This window comes from Mesoplodon mirus (assembly GCF_964341445.2).
Source record: "Mesoplodon mirus genome assembly, chromosome: 10".
Lineage (NCBI taxonomy): Eukaryota > Metazoa > Chordata > Mammalia > Artiodactyla > Ziphiidae > Mesoplodon > Mesoplodon mirus.
The window spans coordinates 79965224-79979405 of record NC_138986.1 but is presented as its reverse complement, the minus strand read 5'-3'; positions in this window follow the sequence as shown (position 1 = coordinate 79979405).

The following is a 14182-nucleotide window of genomic DNA, read 5'->3' as shown; positions in this document are numbered from 1 at the left end:
TCTTTTTGGCCAAGCAAGCAAGCGGGCAATGCAAATCTGCACTACAAAGAAGTATCACTTCCCACCGGTCAAAAGGGACATCCACAAAATGTGTAAAAACCAGAAAGGCAAGACAGGCCCTGGAGAACAGGGAGCCTTGTTATGCTGATGGGCGGGATGTAAGTTGCCAACTGCCTCACTGGAGGAGTGCATTGTGTTCCCTAAAACAAGTAAACAACAGAGCTACAGAGCCAAGGGCACTTCCAGTCTAGGGAATATACCTTGGGAAAACTGAAAATCCATAAGACAGAGCCAGCCCCAAATTGAGGGCTGCACTGCTTACAGGAACCTCAACCTGGGTACACCTGAAATATCCCAGGAAATATAAAAATGGTTCCAAACATTGTGGAACTTACGTACGATGGAATATCCCTCAGCCATGAAATCAATGTCCTAAGACCAGTAGCAGCAAAATGAGTGGATTCAGGTACGATGATTCTAAGTGAAAGAAGTCACACAGGAAAAGAAACTTATCATAAGATATCACTTAGGAAGATCCTGTAAACATGGCTACACATGAACTGAGTTAGGCAAGAGAACAGAGTCTCACATTTAGAAAACCCTCCTATGCCTGCTTAAGGGGGAAGGAGAGGTGGGGTGATGCATCAAACCAGAGTTTGATATAAGCACAGGTACCGTTCCAAAAACCAACTATGGAATAGACAAGACCTACACCTTCCTCAGTGAAAGGGACTCAAAACCCCATATTTCCCGCAGAGGAATAGATCTGACTAGTAAGAATCTTAAAACCTATGTATTGATATGTCTCTGTAAGGGAATCAAGTGTGTCTAGACTGGCATAAACATGGCAGCGAGAATCAGCTCAAACCCACTCTAAAAAGGAATTTCAAAAACAGAACAAAGAAACAGGGAAATTCTTTACAATTCCTTCAGGGTCTCTGATGCAACCTGGAATGACCCTATCTACAATGACAGCTGGATGTGGCATAAGGCTGGACACTTGGGACTGAGAGGATTGGTGAGATTGGGTGAGCAAATGCAGACCCTTTAAAGCAATAATGCATGGCACCCATTCCATGGGTCCCAGCTCTCCAGGTTGAAGGGAATATTACTACAGCTATAACGTGTACGGGAAACCTAGAGAATGGACACACTGTGAATACGAAAGGTTTCTAAAACTCAACGAAGAGTCCCTCTCCTGGTGCTCCTGTTTGACTTTCCAACTGCTTTCCTATCAATCTCCCAACTTGGAGAGACAGCCCCTTTAAGCTCCTGGTTCGCACAGGTTGCCAATTTGGCAGAGGATGAAAGGGAAGAGGGAGAACCAATGAGAGAGTAGCTGTTAGGCATTTGGATGGGCACATGTCACTCTAATTTCCCGGCAGGAAGAAGAATTAACCAAAGTCTCAGCCACCCACCGGGAACCAGTATAGGTCCTGAACCAAAAGTTTGGACTTGCGTTCAGCTCACAAAAAACGAGTTGAAAAATGGAGCTCAGGGGCACAGCAATTCACAAACTGGCAGAGTAATCAAGGCCAACTATCGTCCAAAAATCTGTTGAGGGAAGGCAACGAGGCGGACTTGAAAGCGAGGCAGAATAGCAGGAAACAGATTTCAAGAGGTACGTTGGAATCGCCTGTAAAGCACATGAAGAGGGGCACAACTTCGACAATGATGCACTTGGCCAAAAAGTGCGTATGCGTTTTCTCCTGAATATATTCAGGAGAAAACGCATACGCCCTTTTTGGCCAAGCAAGCAAGCGGGCAATGCAAATCTGCACTACAAAGAAGTATCACTTCCCACCGGTCAAAAGGGACATCCACAAAATGTGTAAAAACCAGAAAGGCAAGGCAGGCCCTGGAGAACAGGGAGCCTTGTTATGCTGATGGGCGGGATGTAAGTTGCCAACTGCCTCACTGGAGGAGTGCATTGTGTTCCCTAAAACAAGTAAACAACAGAGCTACAGAGCCAAGGGCACTTCCAGTCTAGGGAATATACCTTGGGAAAACTGAAAATCCATAAGACAGAGCCACCCCCAAATTGAGGGCTGCACTGCTTACAGGAACCTCAACCTGGGTACACCTGAAATATCCCAGGAAATATAAAAATGGTTCCAAACATTGTGGAAATTACGTACGATGGAATATCCCTCAGCCATGAAATCAATGTCCTAAGACCAGTAGCAGCAAAATGAGTGGATTCAGGTACGATGATTCTAAGTGAAAGAAGTCACACAGGAAAAGAAACTTATCATAAGATATCACTTAGGAAGATCCTGTAAACATGGCTACACATGAACTGAGTTAGGCAAGAGAACAGAGTCTCACATACAGAAAACACTCTTATGCCTGCTTAAGGGGGAAGGAGAGGGTGGGTGATGCATCAAACCAGAGTTTGATATAAGCACAGGTACCGTTCCAAAAACCAACTATGGAATAGACAAGACCTACACCTTCCTCAGTGAAAGGGACTCAAAACCCCATATTTCCCGCAGAGGAATAGATCTGACTAGTAAGAATCTTAAAACCTATGTATTGATATGTCTCCGTAAGGGAATCAAGTGTGTCTAGACTGGCATAAACATGGCAGCGAGAATCAGCTCAAACCCACTCTAAAAAGGAATTTCAAAAACAGAACAAAGAAACAGGGAAATTCTTTACAATTCCTTCAGGGTCTCTGATGCAACCTGGAATGACCCTATCTACAATGACAGCTGGATGTGGCATAAGGCTGGACACTTGGGACTGAGAGGATTGGTGAGATTGGGTGAGCAAATGCAGACCCTTTAAAGCAATAATGCATGGCACCCATTCCATGGGTCCCAGCTCTCCAGGTTGAAGGGAATATTACTACAGCTATAACATGTACGGGAAACCTAGAGAATGGACACACTGTGAATACAAAAGGTTTCTAAAACTCAACGAAGAGTCCCTCTCCTGGTGCTCCGGTTTGACTTTCCAACTCCTTTCCTATCAATCTCCCATCTTGGAGAGACAGCCCCTTTAAGCTCCTGGTTCGCACAGGTTGCCAATTTGGCAGAGGATGAAAGGGAAGGGGGAGAACCAATGAGAGAGTAGCTGTTAGGCATTTGGTTGGGCACATGTCACTCTAATTTCCTGGCAGGAAGAAGAATTAACCAAAGTCTCAGCCACCCACCGGGAACCAGTATAGGTCCTGAACCAAAAGTTTGGACTTGCGTTCAGCTCACAAAAAACGAGTTGAAAAATGGAGCTCAGGGGCACAGCAATTCACAAACTGGCAGAGTAATCAAGGCCAACTATCGTCCAAAAATCTGTTGAGGGAAGGCAACGAGGCAGACTTGAAAGCGAGGCAGAATAGCAGGAAACAGATTTCAAGAGGTACGTTGGAATCGCCTGTAAAGCACAGGAAGAGGGGCACAACTTCGACAATGATGCACTTGGCCAAAAAGGGCGTATGCGTTTTCTCCTGAATATATTCAGGAGAAAACGCATACGCCCTTTTTGGCCAAGCAAGCAAGCGGGCAATGCAAATCTGCACTACAAAGAAGTATCACTTCCCACCGGTCAAAAGGGACATCCACAAAATGTGTAAAAACCAGAAAGGCAAGGCAGGCCCTGGAGAACAGGGAGCCTTGTTATGCTGATGGGCGGGATGTAAGTTGCCAACTGCCTCACTGGAGGAGTGCATTGTGTTCCCTAAAACAAGTAAACAACAGAGCTACAGAGCCAAGGGCACGTCCAGTCTAGGGAATATACCTTGGGAAAACTGAAAATCCATAAGACAGAGCCACCCCCAAATTGAGGGCTGCACTGCTTACAGGAACCTCAACCTGGGTACATCTGAAATATCCCAGGAAATATAAAAATGGTTCCAAACATTGTGGAAATTACGTACGATGGAATATCCCTCAGCCATGAAATCAATGTCCTAAGACCAGTAGCAGCAAAATTAGTGGATTCAGGTACGATGATTCTAAGTGAAAGAAGTCACACAGGAAAAGAAACTTATCATAAGATATCACTTAGGAAGATCCTGTAAACATGGCTACACATGAACTGAGTTAGGCAAGAGAACAGAGTCTCACATTCAGAAAACACTCTTATGCCTGCTTAAAGGGGAAGGAGAGGAGGGGTGATGCATCAAACCAGAGTTTGATATAAGCACAGGTACCGTTCCAAAAACCAACTATGGAATAGACAAGACCTACACCTTCCTCAGTGAAAGGGACTCAAAACCCCATATTTCCCGCAGAGGAATAGATCTGACTAGTAAGAATCTTAAAACCTATGTATTGATATGTCTCCGTAAGGGAATCAAGTGTGTCTAGACTGGCATAAACATGGCAGCGAGAATCAGCTCAAACCCACTCTAAAAAGGAATTTCAAAAACAGAACAAAGAAACAGGGAAATTCTTTACAATTCCTTCAGGGTCTCTGATGCAACCTGGAATGACCCTATCTACAATGACAGCTGGATGTGGCATAAGGCTGGACACTTGGGACTGAGAGGATTGGTGAGATTGGGTGAGCAAATGCAGACCCTTTAAAGCAATAATGCATGGCACCCATTCCATGGGTCCCAGCTCTCCAGGTTGAAGGGAATATTACTACAGCTATAACATGTACGGGAAACCTAGAGAATGGACACACTGTGAATACGAAAGGTTTCTAAAACTCAACGAAGAGTCCCTCTCCTGGTGCTCCGGTTTGACTTTCCAACTGCTTTCCTATCAATCTCCCAACTTGGAGAGACAGCCCCTTTAAGCTCCTGGTTCGCACAGGTTGCCAATTTGGCAGAGGATGAAAGGGAAGAGGGAGAATCAATGAGAGAGTAGCTGTTAGGCATTTGGTTGGGCACATGTCACTCTAATTTCCTGGCAGGAAGAAGAATTAACCAAAGTCTCAGCCACCCACCGGGAACCAGTATAGGTCCTGAACCAAAAGTTTGGACTTGCGTTCAGCTCACAAAAAACGAGTTGAAAAATGGAGCTCAGGGGCACAGCAATTCACAAACTGGCAGAGTAATCAAGGCCAACTATCGTTCAAAAATCTGTTGAGGGAAGGCAACGAGGCGGACTTGAAAGCGAGGCAGAATAGCAGGAAACAGATTTCAAGAGGTACGTTGGAATCGCCTGTAAAGCACAGGAAGAGGGGCACAACTTCGACAATGATGCACTTGGCCAAAAAGGGCGTATGCGTTTTCTCCTGAATATATTCAGGAGAAAACGCATACGCCCTTTTTGGCCAAGCAAGCAAGCGGGCAATGCAAATCTGCACTACAAAGAAGTATCACTTCCCACCGGTCAAATGGGACATCCACAAAATGTGTAAAAACCAGAAAGGCAAGACAGGCCCTGGAGAACAGGGAGCCTTGTTATGCTGATGGGCGGGATGTAAGTTGCCAACTGCCTCACTGGAGGAGTGCATTGTGTTCCCTAAAACAAGTAAACAACAGAGCTACAGAGCCAAGGTCACCTCCAGTCTATGGAATATACATTGGGAAAACTGAAAATCCATAAGACAGAGCCACCCCCAAATTGAGGGCTGCACTGCTTACAGGAACCTCAACCTGGGTACACCTGAAATATCCCAGGAAATATAAAAATGGTTCCAAACAATGTGGAACTTACGTACGATGGAATATCCCTCAGCCATGAAATCAATGTCCTAAGACCAGTAGCAGCAAAATGAGTGGATTCAGGTACGATGATTCTAAGTGAAAGAAGTCACACAGGAAAAGAAACTTATCATAAGATATCACTTAGGAAGATCCTGTAAACATGGCTACACATGAACTGAGTTAGGCAAGAGAACAGAGTCTCACATTTAGAAAACCCTCCTATGCCTGCTTAAGGGGGAAGGAGAGGTGGGGTGATGCATCAAACCAGAGTTTGATATAAGCACAGGTACCGTTCCAAAAACCAACTATGGAATAGACAAGACCTACACCTTCCTCAGTGAAAGGGACTCAAAACCCCATATTTCCCGCAGAGGAATAGATCTGACTAGTAAGAATCTTAAAACCTATGTATTGATATGTCTCCGTAAGGGAATCAAGTGTGTCTAGACTGGCATAAACATGGCAGCGAGAATCAGCTCAAACCCACTCTAAAAAGGATTTTCAAAAACAGAACAAAGAAACAGGGAAATTCTTTACAATTCCTTCAGGGTCTCTGATGCAACCTGGAATGACCCTATCTACAATGACAGCTGGATGTGGCATAAGGCTGGACACTTGGGACTGAGAGGATTGGTGAGATTGGGTGAGCAAATGCAGACCCTTTAAAGCAATAATGCATGGCACCCATTCCATGGGTCCCAGCTCTCCAGGTTGAAGGGAATATTACTACAGCTATAACGTGTACGGGAAACCTAGAGAATGGACACACTGTGAATATGAAAGGTTTCTAAATCTCAACGAAGAGTCCCTCTCTTGGTGCTCCGGTTTGACTTTCCAACTGCTTTCCTATCAATCTCCCAACTTGGAGAGACAGCCCCTTTAAGCTCCTGGTTCGCACAGGTTGCCAATTTGGCAGAGGATGAAAGGGAAGAGGGAGAACCAATGAGAGAGTAGCTGTTAGGCATTTGGATGGGCACATGTCACTCTAATTTCCCGGCAGGAAGAAGAATTAACCAAAGTCTCAGCCACCCACCGGGAACCAGTATAGGTCCTGAACCAAAAGTTTGGAGTTGCGTTCAGCTCACAAAAAACGAGTTGAAAAATGGAGCTCAGGGGCACAGCAATTCACAAACTGGCAGAGTAATCAAGGCCAACTATCGTCCAAAAATCTGCTGAGGGAAGGCAACGAGGCGCACTTGAAAGCGAGGCAGAATAGCAGGAAACAGATTTCAAGAGGTACGTTGGAATCGCCTGTAAAGCACAGGAAGAGGGGCACAACTTCGACAATGATGCACTTGGCCAAAAAGGGCGTATGCGTTTTCTCCTGAATATATTCAGGAGAAAACGCATACGCCCTTTTTGGCCAAGCAAGCAAGCGGGCAATGCAAATCTGCACTACAAAGAAGTATCACTTCCCACCGGTCAAAAGGGACATCCAGAAAATGTGTAAAAACCAGAAAGGCAAGGCAGGCCCTGGAGAACAGGGAGCCTTGTTATGCTGATGGGCGGGATGTAAGTTGCCAACTGCCTCACTGGAGGAGTGCATTGTGTTCCCTAAAACAAGTAAACAACAGAGCTACAGAGCCAAGGGCACTTCCAGTCTAGGGAATATACCTTGGGAAAACTGAAAATCCATAAGACAGAGCCACCCCCAAATTGAGGGCTGCACTGCTTACAGGAACCTCAACCTGGGTACATCTGAAATATCCCAGGAAATATAAAAATGGTTCCAAACATTGTGGAAATTACGTACGATGGAATATCCCTCAGCCATGAAATCAATGTCCTAAGACCAGTAGCAGCAAAATGAGTGGATTCAGGTACGATGATTCTAAGTGAAAGAAGTCACACAGGAAAAGAAACTTATCATAAGATATCACTTAGGAAGATCCTGTAAACATGGCTACACATGAACTGAGTTAGGCAAGAGAACAGAGTCTCACATTCAGAAAACACTCTTATGCCTGCTTAAGGGGGAAGGAGAGGGTGGGTGATGCATCAAACCAGAGTTTGATATAAGCACAGGTACCGTTCCAAAAACCAACTATGGAATAGACAAGACCTACACCTTCCTCAGTGAAAGGGACTCAAAACCCCATATTTCCCGCAGAGGAATAGATCTGACTAGTAAGAATCTTAAAACCTATGTATTGATATGTCTCCGTAAGGGAATCAAGTGTGTCTAGACTGGCATAAACATGGCAGCGAGAATCAGCTCAAACCCACTCTAAAAAGGAATTTCAAAAACAGAACAAAGAAACAGGGAAATTCTTTACAATTCCTTCAGGGTCTCTGATGCAACCTGGAATGACCCTATCTACAATGACAGCTGGATGTGGCATAAGGCTGGACACTTGGGACTGAGAGGATTGGTGAGATTGGGTGAGCAAATGCAGACCCTTTAAAGCAATAATGCATGGCACCCATTCCATGGGTCCCAGCTTTACAGGTTGAAGGGAATACTACTACAGCTATAACGTGTACGGGAAACCTAGAGAATGGACACACTGTGAATACGAAAGATTTCTAAAACTCAACGAAGTGTCCCTCTCCTGGTGCTCCGGTTTGACTTTCCAACTGCTTTCCTATCAATCTCCCAACTTGGAGAGACAGCCCCTTTAAGCTCCTGGTTCGCACAGGTTGCCAATTTGGCAGAGGATGAAAGGGAAGAGGGAGAACCAATGAGAGAGTAGCTGCTAGGCATTTGGATGGGCACATGTCACTCTAATTTCCCAGCAGGAAGAAGAATTAACCAAAGTCTCAGCCACCCACTGGGAACCAGTATACGTCCTGAACCAAAAGTTTGGACTTGGGTTCAGCTCACAAAAAACGAGTTGAAAAATGGAGCTCAGGGGCACAGCAATTCACAAACTGGCAGAGTAATCAAGGCCAACTCTCGTCCAAAAATCTGTTGAGGGAAGGCAACGAGGCGGACTTGAAAGCGAGGCAGAATAGCAGGAAACAGATTTCAAGAGGTACGTTGGAATCGCCTGTAAAGCACAGGAAGAGGGGCACAACTTCGACAATGATGCACTTGGCCAAAAAGAGCGTATGCGTTTTCTCCTGAATATATTCAGGAGAAAACACATACGCCCTTTTTGGCCAAGCAAGCAAGCGGGCAATGCAAATCTGCACTACAAAGAAGTATCACTTCCCACCGGTCAAAAGGGACATCCACAAAATGTGTAAAAACCAGAAAGGCAAGACAGGCCCTGGAGAACAGGGAGTCTTGTTATACTGATGGGCGGGATGTAAGTTGCCAACTGCCTCACTGGAGGAGTGCATTGTGTTCCCTAAAACAAGTAAACAACAGAGCTACAGAGCCAAGGGCACTTCCAGTCTAGGGAATATACCTTGGGAAAACTGAAAATCCATAAGACAGTGCCAGCCCCAAATTGAGGGCTGCACTGCTTATAAGAACCTCAACCTGGGTACACCTGAAATATCCCAGGAAATATAAAAATGGTTCCAAACATTGTGGAACTTACGTACGATGGAATATCCCTCAGCCATGAAATCAATGTCATAAGACCAGTAGCAGCAAAATGAGTGGATTCAGGTACGATGATTCTAAGTGAAAGAAGTCACACAGGAAAAGAAACTTATCATAAGATATCACTTAGGAAGATCCTGTAAACATGGCTACACATGAACTGAGTTAGGCAAGAGAACAGAGTCTCACATTTAGAAAACACTCTTATGCCTGCTTAAGGGGGAAGGAGAGGTGGGGTGATGCATCAAACCCGAGTTTGATATAAGCACAGGTACCGTTCCAAAACCCAACTATGGAATAGACAAGACCTACAGCTTCCTCAGTGAAAGGGACTCAAAACCCCATATTTCCCGCAGAGGAATAGATCTGACTAGTAAGAATCTTAAAACCTATGTATTGATATGTCTCCCTAAGGGAATCAAGTGTGTCTAGACTGGCATAAACATGGCAGCGAGAATCAGCTCAAACCCACTCTAAAAAGGAATTTCAAAAACAGAACAAAGAAACAGGGAAATTCTTTACAATTCCTTCAGGGTCTCTGATGCAACCTGGAATGACCCTATCTACAATGACAGCTGGATGTGGCATAAGGCTGGACACTTGGGACTGAGAGTATTGGTGAGATTGGGTGAGCAAATGCAGACCCTTTAAAGCAATAATGCATGGCACCCATTCCATGGGTCCCAGCTTTACAGGTTGAAGGGAATACTACTACAGCTATAACGTGTACGGGAAACCTAGAGAATGGACACACTCTGAATACGAAAGGTTTCTAAAACTCAACGAAGGGTCCCTCTCCTGGTGCTCCGGTTTGACTTTCCAACTGCTTTCCTATCAATCTCCCAACTTGGAGAGACAGCCCCTTTAAGCTCCTGGTTCGCACAGGTTGCCAAATTGGCAGAGGATGAAAGGGAAGAGGGAGAACCAGTGAGAGAGTAGCTGCTAGGCATTTGGATGGGCACATGTCACTCTAATTTCCCAGCAGGAAGAAGAATTAACCAAAGTCTCAGCCACCCACTGGGAACCAGTATACGTCCTGAACCAAAAGTTTGGACTTGGGTTCAGCTCACAAAAAACGAGTTGAAAAATGGAGCTCAGGGGCACAGCAATTCACAATCTGGCAGAGTAATCAAGGCCAACTATCGTCCAAAAATCTGTTGAGGGAAGGCAACGAGGCGGGCTTGAAAGCGAGGCAGAATAGCAGGAAACAGATTTCAAGAGGTACATTGGAATCGCCTGTAAAGCACAGGAAGAGGGGCACAACTTCGACAATGATGCACTTGGCCAAAAAGGGCGTATGCGTTTTCTCCTGAATATATTCAGGAGAAAACACATACGCCCTTTTTGGCCAAGCAAGCAAGCGGGCAATGCAAATCTGCACTACAAAGAAGTATCACTTCGCACCGGTCAAAAGGGACATCCACAAAATGTGTAAAAACCAGAAAGGCAAGACAGGCCCTGGAGAACAGGGAGTCTTGTTATGCTGATGGGCGGGATATAAGTTGCCAACTGCCTCACTGTAGGAGTGCATTGTGTTCCCTAAAACAAGTAAACAACAGAGCTACAGAGCCAAGGGCATTTCCAGTCTAGGGAATATACCTTGGGAAAACTGAAAATCCATAAGACAGTGCCACCCCCAAATTGAGGGCTGCACTGCTTACAAGAACCTCAACCTGGGTACACCTGAAATATCCCAGGAAATATAAAAATGGTTCCAAACATTGTGGAACTTACGTACGATGGAATATCCCTCAGCCATGAAATCAATGTCATAAGACCAGTAGCAGCAAAATGAGTGGATTCAGGTACGATGATTCTAAGTGAAAGAAGTCACACAGGAAAAGAAACTTATCATAACATATCACTTAGGAAGATCCTGTAAACATGGCTACACATGAAATGAGTTAGGCAAGAGAACAGAGTCTCACATTTAGAAAACACCCTTATGCCTGCTTAAGGGGGAAGGAGAGGTGGGGTGATGCATCAAACCCGAGTTTGATATAAGCACAGGTACCGTTCCAAAACCCAACTATGGAATAGACAAGACCTACACCTTCCTCAGTGAAAGGGACTCAAAACCCCATATTTCCCGCAGAGGAATAGATCTGACTAGTAAGAATCTTAAAACCTATGTATTGATATGTCTCCGTAAGGGAATCAAGTGTGTCTAGACTGGCATAAACATGGCAGCGAGAATCAGCTCAAACCCACTCTAAAAAGGAATTTCAAAAACAGAACAAAGAAACAGGGAAATTCTTTACAATTCCTTCAGGGTCTCTGATGCAACCTGGAATGACCCTATCTACAATGACAGCTGGATGTGGCATAAGGCTGGACACTTGGGACTGAGAGTATTGGTGAGATTGGGTGAGCAAATGCAGACCCTTTAAAGCAATAATGCATGGCACCCATTCCATGGGTCCCAACTCTCCAGGTTGAAGGGAATATTACTACAGCCATAACGTGTACGGGAAACCTAGAGAATGGACACACTGTGAATACGAAAGGTTTCTAAATCTCAACGAAGAGTCCCTCTCCTGGTGCTCCGGTTTGACTTTCCAACTGCTTTCCTATCAATCTCCCAACTTGGAGAGACAGCCCCTTTAAGCTCCTGGTTCGCACAGGTTGCCAATTTGGCAGAGGATGAAAGGGAAGAGGGAGAACCAATGAGAGAGTAGCTGTTAGGCATTTGGATGGGCACATGTCACTCTAATTTCCCGGCAGGAAGAAGAATTAACCAAACTCTCAGCCACCCACCGGGAACCAGTATAGGTCCTGAACCAAAAGTTTGGACTTGCGTTCAGCTCACTAAAAACGAGTTGAAAAATGGAGCTCAGGGGCACAGCAATTCACAAACTGACAGAGTAATCAAGGCCAACTATCGTCCAAAAATCTGTTGAGGGAAGGCAACGAGGCGGACTTGAAAGCGAGGCAGAATAGCAGGAAACAGATTTCAAGAGGTACGTTGGAATCGCCTGTAAAGCACAGGAAGAGGGGCACAACTTCGACAATGATGCACTTGGCCAAAAAGAGCGTATGCGTTTTCTCCTGAATATATTCAGGAGAAAACGCATACGCCCTTTTTGGCCAAGCAAGCAAGCGGGCAATGCAAATCTGCACTACAAAGAAGTATCACTTCCCACCGGTCACAAGGGACATCCACAAAATGTGTAAAAACCAGAAAGGCAAGGCAGGCCCTGTAGAACAGGGAGCCTTGTTATGCTGATGGGCGGGATGTAAGTTGCCAACTGCCTCACTGGAGGAGTGCATTGTGTTCCCTAAAACAAGTAAACAACAGAGCTACAGAGCCAAGGGCACTTCCAGTCTAGGGAATATACCTTGGGAAAACTGAAAATCCATAAGACAGTGCCAGCCCCAAATTTAGGGCTGCACTGCTTACAAGAACCTCAACCTGGGTACACCTGAAATCTCCCAGGAAATATAAAAATGGTTCCAAACATTGTGGAAATTACGTACGATGGAATATCCCTCAGCCATGAAATCAATGTCCTAAGACCAGTAGCTGCAAAATGAGTGGATTCAGGTACGATGATTCTAAGTGAAAGAAGTCACACAGGAAAAGAAACTTATCATAAGATATCACTTAGGAAGATCCTGTAAACATGGCTACACATGAACTGAGTTAGGCAAGAGAACAGAGTCTCACATTCAGAAAACACTCTTATGCCTGATAAAGGGGGAAGGAGAGGTGGGGTGATGCATCAAACCAGAGTTTGATATAAGCACAGGTACCATTCCAAAAACCATCTATGGAATAGACAAGACCTACAGCTTCCTCAGTGAAAGGGACTCAAAACCCCATATTTCCCGCAGAGGAATAGATCTGACTAGTAAGAATCTTAAAACCTATGTATTGATATGTCTCCCTAAGGGAATCAAGTGTGTCTAGACTGGCATAAACATGGCAGCGAGAATCAGCTCAAACCCACTCTAAAAAGGAATTTCAAAAACAGAACAAAGAAACAGGGAAATTCTTTACAATTCCTTCAGGGTCTCTGATGCAACCTGGAATGACCCTATCTACAATGACAGCTGGATGTGGCATAAGGCTGGACACTTGGGACTGAGAGTATTGGTGAGATTGGGTGAGCAAATGCAGACCCTTTAAAGCAATAATGCATGGCACCCATTCCATGGGTCCCAGCTTTACAGGTTGAAGGGAATACTACTACAGCTATAACGTGTACGGGAAACCTAGAGAATGGACACACTCTGAATACGAAAGGTTTCTAAAACTCAACGAAGGGTCCCTCTCCTGGTGCTCCGGTTTGACTTTCCAACTGCTTTCCTATCAATCTCCCAACTTGGAGAGACAGCCCCTTTAAGCTCCTGGTTCGCACAGGTTGCCAAATTGGCAGAGGATGAAAGGGAAGAGGGAGAACCAGTGAGAGAGTAGCTGCTAGGCATTTGGATGGGCACATGTCACTCTAATTTCCCAGCAGGAAGAAGAATTAACCAAAGTCTCAGCCACCCACTGGGAACCAGTATACGTCCTGAACCAAAAGTTTGGACTTGGGTTCAGCTCACAAAAAACGAGTTGAAAAATGGAGCTCAGGGGCACAGCAATTCACAAACTGGCAGAGTAATCAAGGCCAACTATCGTCCAAAAATCTGTTGAGGGAAGGCAACGAGGCGGGCTTGAAAGCGAGGCAGAATAGCAGGAAACAGATTTCAAGAGGTACATTGGAATCGCCTGTAAAGCACAGGAAGAGGGGCACAACTTCGACAATGATGCACTTGGCCAAAAAGGGCGTATGCGTTTTCTCCTGAATATATTCAGGAGAAAACACATACGCCCTTTTTGGCCAAGCAAGCAAGTGGGCAATGCAAATCTGCACTACAAAGAAGTATCACTTCGCACCGGTCAAAAGGGACATCCACAAAATGTGTAAAAACCAGAAAGGCAAGACAGGCCCTGGAGAACAGGGAGTCTTGTTATGCTGATGGGCGGGATATAAGTTGCCAACTGCCTCACTGTAGGAGTGCATTGTGTTCCCTAAAACAAGTAAACAACAGAGCTACAGAGCCAAGGGCATTTCCAGTCTAGGGAATATACCTTGGGAAAA